Genomic DNA, 7500 nt, shown 5'->3' on the forward strand with positions numbered 1-7500 from the left:
GAGAAGCCGTCACACCGTCGAGGCGTGGCGGCTCTCAAGTGGGTTGGTCGGGCGTGTCGTGATGACTCGCGACCGTAAAAAATTCCCACTCAAATTCTCCCATTTCCGACGACGGTGTTTGGCAACGACTCTCTCGCCCGGCCTCTGGTCGGCGCGAGAGAGGAGTGAGCGAGACCCGTCGATTCGAAAAAAAGCCGTCACACCGTCGAGGCGTGGCGGCTCTCAAATGGGTTGGTCGGGCGTGTCGTGATGACTTGCGACCGTAAAAAATTCCCACTCGTCGAAAATTTTCTAAGTCCCAACTTTGAAAACGACGGTTCCTGAAAGTCGGCTGGCGGTTGGATGGGGCAATGTCCCCGTCCAATCGCTAAAAATGAGCCGGAAAACGGAGACATTATGCGGCGGAACATTAGTGGTTTTCCTTAGTATAGAAGAGGTCTCGATTCCTAAACTCGGAAAAATTTTCAGAGTCCCAAAAATTTTCGAAGTGTCGAATAGTTTGGTTTCTCGAATTGAAAATTTTTTTCAAATTTGCGACATTACGACAAGCAGCGATTGTAAAGCCCGGTCCAAATTTTTCAAACGAGTCTTACTTCTTGTTAGTCCGCCTGGCCGATACCAAAGAATGGCCGACCGTCGACTATCGGGCGAATAGACGGGTGAAAGAAATAAAGTCGAAGCCGGTGGTTGGATAGATATCGAAGGGAAGGCGAAAGAGGCGAAAAGGAAAGCGCGAAATTTCTTTAGTAGCTTCGACGCAAAAACTTTGGTATCGACGGGGAGCTTTGGGAAATGAAACGAAGACGCAGAATGGGAAGTTGTCCGGTTCGGCGTTAGTTGTAGTTTCATTTCCACCGTAGCTGAGCTCCTTTCCGCCCGCCACTTCACATGATTTTAGTTTCGATTCCGTTCGATCGCGCTTGCACTGTCTTTGTTTTTTTTTCACTGCTTGGATCGCGGCTTTGCTCTAACCAGTTTAGCCCCATGCGATCAAAAAGTCTTAAAAAAAAAAACCGTTGAACGGAGACGAACTCGATGAGCTGTCGGTGTGTGAAATATCATTCCTTCGGTAAAACCGTTTTCGAAATTTCCGATGGTCGGTATATGTAAAAATATATCCGAACCGCGATGTGGACGGGAATTCAAACGCCCGCTTCACCGATTGGTGCGACAGCTGAGAAGCTCGTCACTCGATCCAACGACTCTTGGTCGAAAAGTTCAGAAGAGGTGCGCGCGTCAAACATTTTTTTGGTTTCGGACGTTTCGTTTCTTCGGCACGTGTGGTTTGTCTGTGGCCGTCTGTGAGAGAAATCGGACGCTTGTTCTTTGTTATTTTACCGTAACAAGACAAGACGGGAAAGATTCTTTCTTCCAAACTTACGGCATCATAACCATCAGCGTTTACCGTCAGCGACGATACGGAAGAGAAAAGAAAATGGTGCGCGTCTTTTCACTTTTTGACACCGTATCAAAAAAAATTACCGTTCAGGCGGAAATGTGTGTGTGTGTGTGTGAGCCGAGAGATAAAAAATAAAAAAGCCACCAAACAGAACGCTTTCAAATTATTTCGTGCGGCGTGCGCATATTTCACATTTTGCCGTTTGACGGAAGCTCGTTGTGTGGAACACAGAAGTGGAGATGGACGGAGTTGAAGGGGGGCGAAGACGGCCCGGTCGGACAAAGTCAAGAGATTGAAATATACGAGAGAATTGGGTGGAAGTGATGGCAAATCTATAAAATTCAAAAATCGGATGAGATGCGAGGACCGCAAAATGTGGCGTCGACTCTGACTCTCTTTTACTACGAACTTCCCTTCGACGGAAGATATCGAGAGCTGAGCTGAGCGCCCGCTGAGTATGGCCGGCGTAATTACAAACGAGTTACGGTTGGAGCTATATCGATTGTACGTATCCCGAACGTTCATCGAACAAGCCAGATCAACTCGGCGCCCGGTAAGATGTACGCTCAGTTATGGCCATGACACACGAAGGGAGAATTCAAACGGCTGTGAGTGTACGGCCCGCCCGGAGTTGTGTGTAGGCAGTGACCTCTCAAGAAAAAACGTAAAAAAATTTTTTTTGACAGTCACCGGTCTGCGACAAGTAATCAGTACGAAACTTGGGTGCAATGCAAAAAACATTTTGAGAATCCTTGCTTGACAACAACGAATCTAACACGATAAAAAAACGATCCCCATCGGTGTACCGCTTGCTTTTCTCGCGCTTCGGCGCAGAATCGCTTATTCAGCTGCCCTTGGAATATGTTCGTTTCGTGCATACTTGATCTCGGTCATTCTTCGGTGAACTCTTAAAGAATTGCGCACTTTTATAGGGGTAGTCTGGTTGCTTGTCTCGACTTGAAATGATTTGTTTTTTTCCGCCCATGACTTTCTATACGATGCCTCTATGCTGGCCTCTGACCGCGGTTGTTCCGAGTTTTCTCTTTCTCTTCGAAAGTCTTTGCGGAAAATTCTGCCTCGTGTGACCGTTGAGCGGTGAGGTGTGTGTGTGTGTGTGTGTCGTGCGGGGTGATGCGAGAGTGTGCCTCGGCGGTGGAAAAATAAAAATAAAACTCTGAGCCCACAAAAATTTAAAAGATGTATGCTTGTCAGCTTAGTAAAGCAGGCTTGACTTATGAGCATACAGCACGCCACATATGACCGTCGAAAACCGTAATACGGGAAAAAAAGTTGATGAATATATCAAGACCGGTCGAATGAATCCGATTCACTTTGGGCTCATAGACCGTTGAATGGTCTTTGACTTTGGAAATTGAAATGAAAAAAATCCAACAAACGGATCGGATCGGTGTTTCTCTTCACTGGGACTCGCTGTGACACGCCAGGCGTTGCGATCAAAAATTTTAGTTTCCGAAGAAAAAGAAAAAAAAACGAAAAACGTGTTGATTTGGTGTGTGTTTGGTGATGCGTGGGCGAAATAAAAACCCGCAACTCGCCGGATGCATATCAAACAAACATACACGAAATACCTGGTTGATCCTGCCAGTAGCATATGCTTGTCTCAAAGATTAAGCCATGCATGTCTAAGTACAAGCCGCTAGACGGCGAAACCGCGAATGGCTCAATAAATCAGTTATGGTTCCTTAGATCCACTCCATCCTACTTGGATAACTGTGGTAATTCTAGAGCTAATACATGCACTCGAGCCTCGACTGCGGGCTTTCGGGCTCGCAGAAGAGGTGCTTTTATTAGATCAAAACCAGTCGGGGCCGGGCTTTCGGGCTCGCGCACCGTACCAATTTTGGTGACTCTGGATAACTTCACGCCGATCGCACGGCCTTCGCGCCGGCGACGTATCTTTCAAATGTCTGCCTTATCAACTGTCGATGGTAGGTTACGCGCCTACCATGGTTGCAACGGGTAACGGGGAATCGGGGTTCGATTCCGGAGAGGGAGCCTGAGAAACGGCTACCACATCCAAGGAAGGCAGCAGGCGCGCAAATTACCCACTCCCGGCACGGGGAGGTAGTGACGAAAAATAACGATACGGGACTCTTCCGAGGCCCCGTGATTGGAATGAGTACACTTTAAATCCTTTAACGAGGAACCATTGGAGGGCAAGTCTGGTGCCAGCAGCCGCGGTAACTCCAGCTCCAATAGCGTATATTAAAGTTGTTGCGGTTAAAAAGCTCGTAGTCGGATGTCTGTCTTCGGCCGGGCGGCGCCGCTCTGAATCAAGGGTGTTGCGTTTCACGCTCTGGGAGCCCGGGTGTCAAAGCCCGACTCTCTTCACGGTCGGACAACATCGCCGGAGTGGTGGTCGGTGCGTCGTTGTTGTATCTGCGGCCAGAGTTGGAAAGTTCTTTCGGGTTCTTTTTTAAATTTTGGTCGTAGTTGACTCGATTCGCTCCACCCAGTCAATCGTTCGGGGTGCCCTTCACCGGGTGTCTCGGGCGGCCGGCAACGTTTACTTTGAACAAATTAGAGTGCTCAAAGCAGGTGTATCCCAACGCCTGAATATCGCAGCATGGAATGATGGAATAGGACCTCGGTCCGATTTTGCTGGTCTTTTACTTTTGGACCCGAGGTAATGGTCAATAGAGACGGACGGGGGCATTCGTACTGCGGCGACAGAGGTGAAATTCTTGGACCGCCGCAAGACGAACAACAGCGAAGGCATTTGCCAAGAATGTTTTCCTTGATCAAGAACGAAAGTTAGAGGTTCGAAGGCGATCAGATACCGCCCTAGTTCTAACCATAAACGATGCCAACCAGCAATCCGTCGGAGTTACTCCAATGACTCGACGGGCAGCTTCCGGGAAACCAAAGTCTTTGGGTTCCGGGGGAAGTATGGTTGCAAAGCTGAAACTTAAAGGAATTGACGGAAGGGCACCACCAGGAGTGGAGCCTGCGGCTTAATTTGACTCAACACGGGAAACCTCACCAGGCCCGGACACTGGAAGGATTGACAGATTGAGAGCTCTTTCTTGATTCGGTGGGTGGTGGTGCATGGCCGTTCTTAGTTGGTGGAGCGATTTGTCTGGTTAATTCCGATAACGAACGAGACTCTAGCCTGCTAAATAGGTGACGGGTTTTATCAATTGAAACCGAAGGGAGTACGGAGGCGTCGGGATCAGGTGGCGGCGATTCGGGTCTCGGTGGGACTGGTTCCTTTAGTGAGGCAATCTCTCGGCTTGGTTTCGTTGTGCTTTGTTCGTCGGGTGTACGGCCTTCACGGGTTGGTTGCCTGGCGGATGAGGTATGGCGGGGCTTTGTCGGGAATGTCTCGCGGGGGCTGGCTCTATTGTTATTCGGTCGTCGTCATCCCCGGCGATACCTTCTGCTCTCGCGTCCGTCACGCAGTCTTCTTAGAGGGACAAGCGGCGTCCAGCCGCGTGACAGTGAGCAATAACAGGTCTGTGATGCCCTTAGATGTCCTGGGCCGCACGCGCGCTACACTGAAGGAATCAGCGTGTTTCACTCTCCCTGTCCGAAAGGACCGGGTAACCGCTGAACCTCCTTCGTGGTTGGGATTGGGGACTGCAATGATCCCCATGAACCAGGAATCCCTAGTAGGCGCGGGTCACTAGCCCGCGTCGATTACGTCCCTGCCCTTTGTACACACCGCCCGTCGCTACTACCGATTGAATGATTTAGTGAGGCCTTCGGACGGGCTTGTCGGGGTGCCGTCGAGTGGGGAGCAATCTCTGCCCGTGCGGTGCCTACCAACGGCGAGACTGAAAGATGGTCGAACTTGATCCTTTAGAGGAAGTAAAAGTCGTAACAAGGTTTCCGTAGGTGAACCTGCGGAAGGATCATAAACGAACAAGACAAATGTTTTGCGCATATGGCTTTGGTTGAGCACGAAACAACTAAAAGTTGCAAAACAAAAAAAACCCCATCAAAAGTCTTTCGGCGTAAGACATCGTATGAACTATGTGTGGGTTGACGGAAGAAAATCATTTATTTTGAACGGGTATCAGGCGCTCTGATGCGCGGTGGTTTAAAGCGGATTCGCCTTTTCAAATTGATTTTTCTTTCCTCTCGGCTCAAAAAAAAACACAAAGTCTTTCGATTTGGTCTATGGCCGTGAGCAAATTCTTCCTGCTTCGATGGTGAATGTCTCTATAGATTCATTCGACCTTTAGCGGCGCTCACAGTGTTGACGTTAGTAGAGTGAAGAATACGATAGCCCGCCTGGGCCGCGAGTACCGAAGGAACAATAAAGGAGATTTTATAAAGTCTTAGTCCCTAAATCAAACACTTTGAAAAATAAAAACTCGGTGGATGGAGAGTCGGAAAAAAAAAAAAAAAACATCAAGATTTTGAACGGGTATCAGGCGCTCTGATGCGCGGTGGTTTAAAGCGGATACGCCCAATCGAAATTGTTTTTTTTTTGTTTCTCTCTTCGTCTTCGGGATTTTTTGATTCTCGGTGGGGGACGAAAGTGTGAGACTTTACTCTGGACGTTCTTTTCGGGCGTAGATACTCGTGGTTGCGTGCGTGTGCGTCGTATAGACTAACACTCCAAAGCCCGACACTATGCCGTTGAAAACCGAATGTTTTTTAAGCTTGCCCTTCGCCCTCTCGATGAAGTAGGAAGAATTCAAAATCACAATAACACACTAAACCCAAATTCTAGTACGAGTGTTTATCGGAACATTTTCTTTCTGGCTTTCTTTCTCCGCCCTCGCATTCATTTGCTTGGGCGGGTTGGAGAAAAAGAGAGAAGAAAACGAATATGTCGTTTTATATACGACCCTGAACGGTGGATCACTAGGCTCGTGGATCGATGAAGAGCGCAGCAAAGTGCGCTAATCCATGCGAACTGCAGAACACATGGAGCATCGAAATCTTGAACGTAAATGGCGGCCCAGCTTCTCGCTCGGGCCACATCTGACTGAGGGTCGGTCGAATGATGAACGAACAGAGATTTTTTCAGTCTTGGTTTTGCATGTTGGGTCGCGGCGAGATTTATTTTTCACCCGGCCTGACCGCATAAAAGCTCCCGAATCTCTAACGTCTGGGTGCCGCGCGACTTAAGTGTCCGCGATGCCTCAAATACAAAAAAGGGGGAAAAATAAAAGAAGGTTCGCCCTGTTTTGTTTTTTTCCTCTCTATTCAAAAGAAACCTTTTTCGATGGCAAAACAGAGGGAAATTTTTGAGCCAACTCAAAAAAAAATTTTAGAAATAAACACATCTTCTCGAACAAGGTGTCGGCTGCGTGTGCGCGATATACCGCTTCAACGCGAGTTTAGTTGTGTGTGTGCGCCGGGCGTGTCGAAGTGTCGACCACCGCGAATTATCACTCACTCTAACCGCTCGTTATGCAAGCTTGGTTCGCGCACGACGCGTTGTTTCAATACAAAAAGCCGCAGGACGCCCTGTCACTTTTCGTAAATTAATTTTTGCGAATAACGAGAGACTCGCTTTATTTCGAAAAAAAAAAATTTGAACCGGCAATTATTCAATCTTTCCCGGCTTTAAAACGCCAAAGTCTGCCGAGCTAGATAAAGTGTTGTCTCCTTTTGAAAACAAACAATTCATTCTGACCTCAGTTTAGATGAGACTACCCGCTGAACTTAAGCATATCAGTAAGCGGAGGAAAAGAAACTAACAAGGATTCCCTTAGTAGCGGCGAGCGAACAGGGATGAGCCCAGCACCGAACCTCGCGCCCGGTTGAGCGGGTGCCGAGGAATGTGGTGTTCGGGAGGATCGTGCGCGTCTGTCCGGTATCTATCGTCCAAGTCTCCATGAACGGGGCGAGCAACCCACAGAGGGTGTCAGGCCCGTAGATAAGACGAGCCGAGACCGTGCATCGGATCCCTTCCCAAGAGTCGGGTTGCTTGAGCGTGCAGCCCTAAGCGGGAGGTAAACTCCTTCTAAGGCTAAATATCGCCACGAGACCGATAGCGAACAAGTACCGCGAGGGAAAGTTGAAAAGAACTTTGAAGAGAGAGTTCAAGAGTGCGTGAAACCGTTCAGGGGGTTAAACGGGTGGGCCCTCGAAGGTCGAACAAGTCCCCGCTCCCGGCACTT

General features: G+C 48.7%; 3 non-coding genes across 3 annotated transcripts in view; all 3 read left to right on the forward strand.

The window, feature by feature from the left end:
* Positions 1 to 2985: 2985 nt before the first annotated feature.
* Positions 2986 to 5280, forward strand: LOC124319813. The gene has a single exon (XR_006913500.1). It is a non-coding gene; the product is annotated as a small subunit ribosomal RNA (ribosomal RNA).
* Positions 5281 to 6216: 936 nt separating this feature from the next.
* On the forward strand, positions 6217 to 6369 carry LOC124319812. Its single transcript, XR_006913499.1, has one exon. It is a non-coding gene; the product is annotated as a 5.8S ribosomal RNA (ribosomal RNA).
* A 640-nt stretch (positions 6370 to 7009) lies between these two features.
* Positions 7010 to 7500, forward strand: part of LOC124319811 — a 4578-nt gene continuing 4087 nt past the window's right edge. Inside the window, exon 1 of the ribosomal RNA XR_006913498.1 lies at positions 7010 to 7500. This exon is cut by the window's right edge and continues 4087 nt beyond it. This is a non-coding gene — a ribosomal RNA (large subunit ribosomal RNA).

This window comes from Daphnia pulicaria, unplaced genomic scaffold (genome assembly GCF_021234035.1).
Source record: "Daphnia pulicaria isolate SC F1-1A unplaced genomic scaffold, SC_F0-13Bv2 h1tg000204l, whole genome shotgun sequence".
NCBI lineage: Eukaryota > Metazoa > Arthropoda > Branchiopoda > Diplostraca > Daphniidae > Daphnia > Daphnia pulicaria.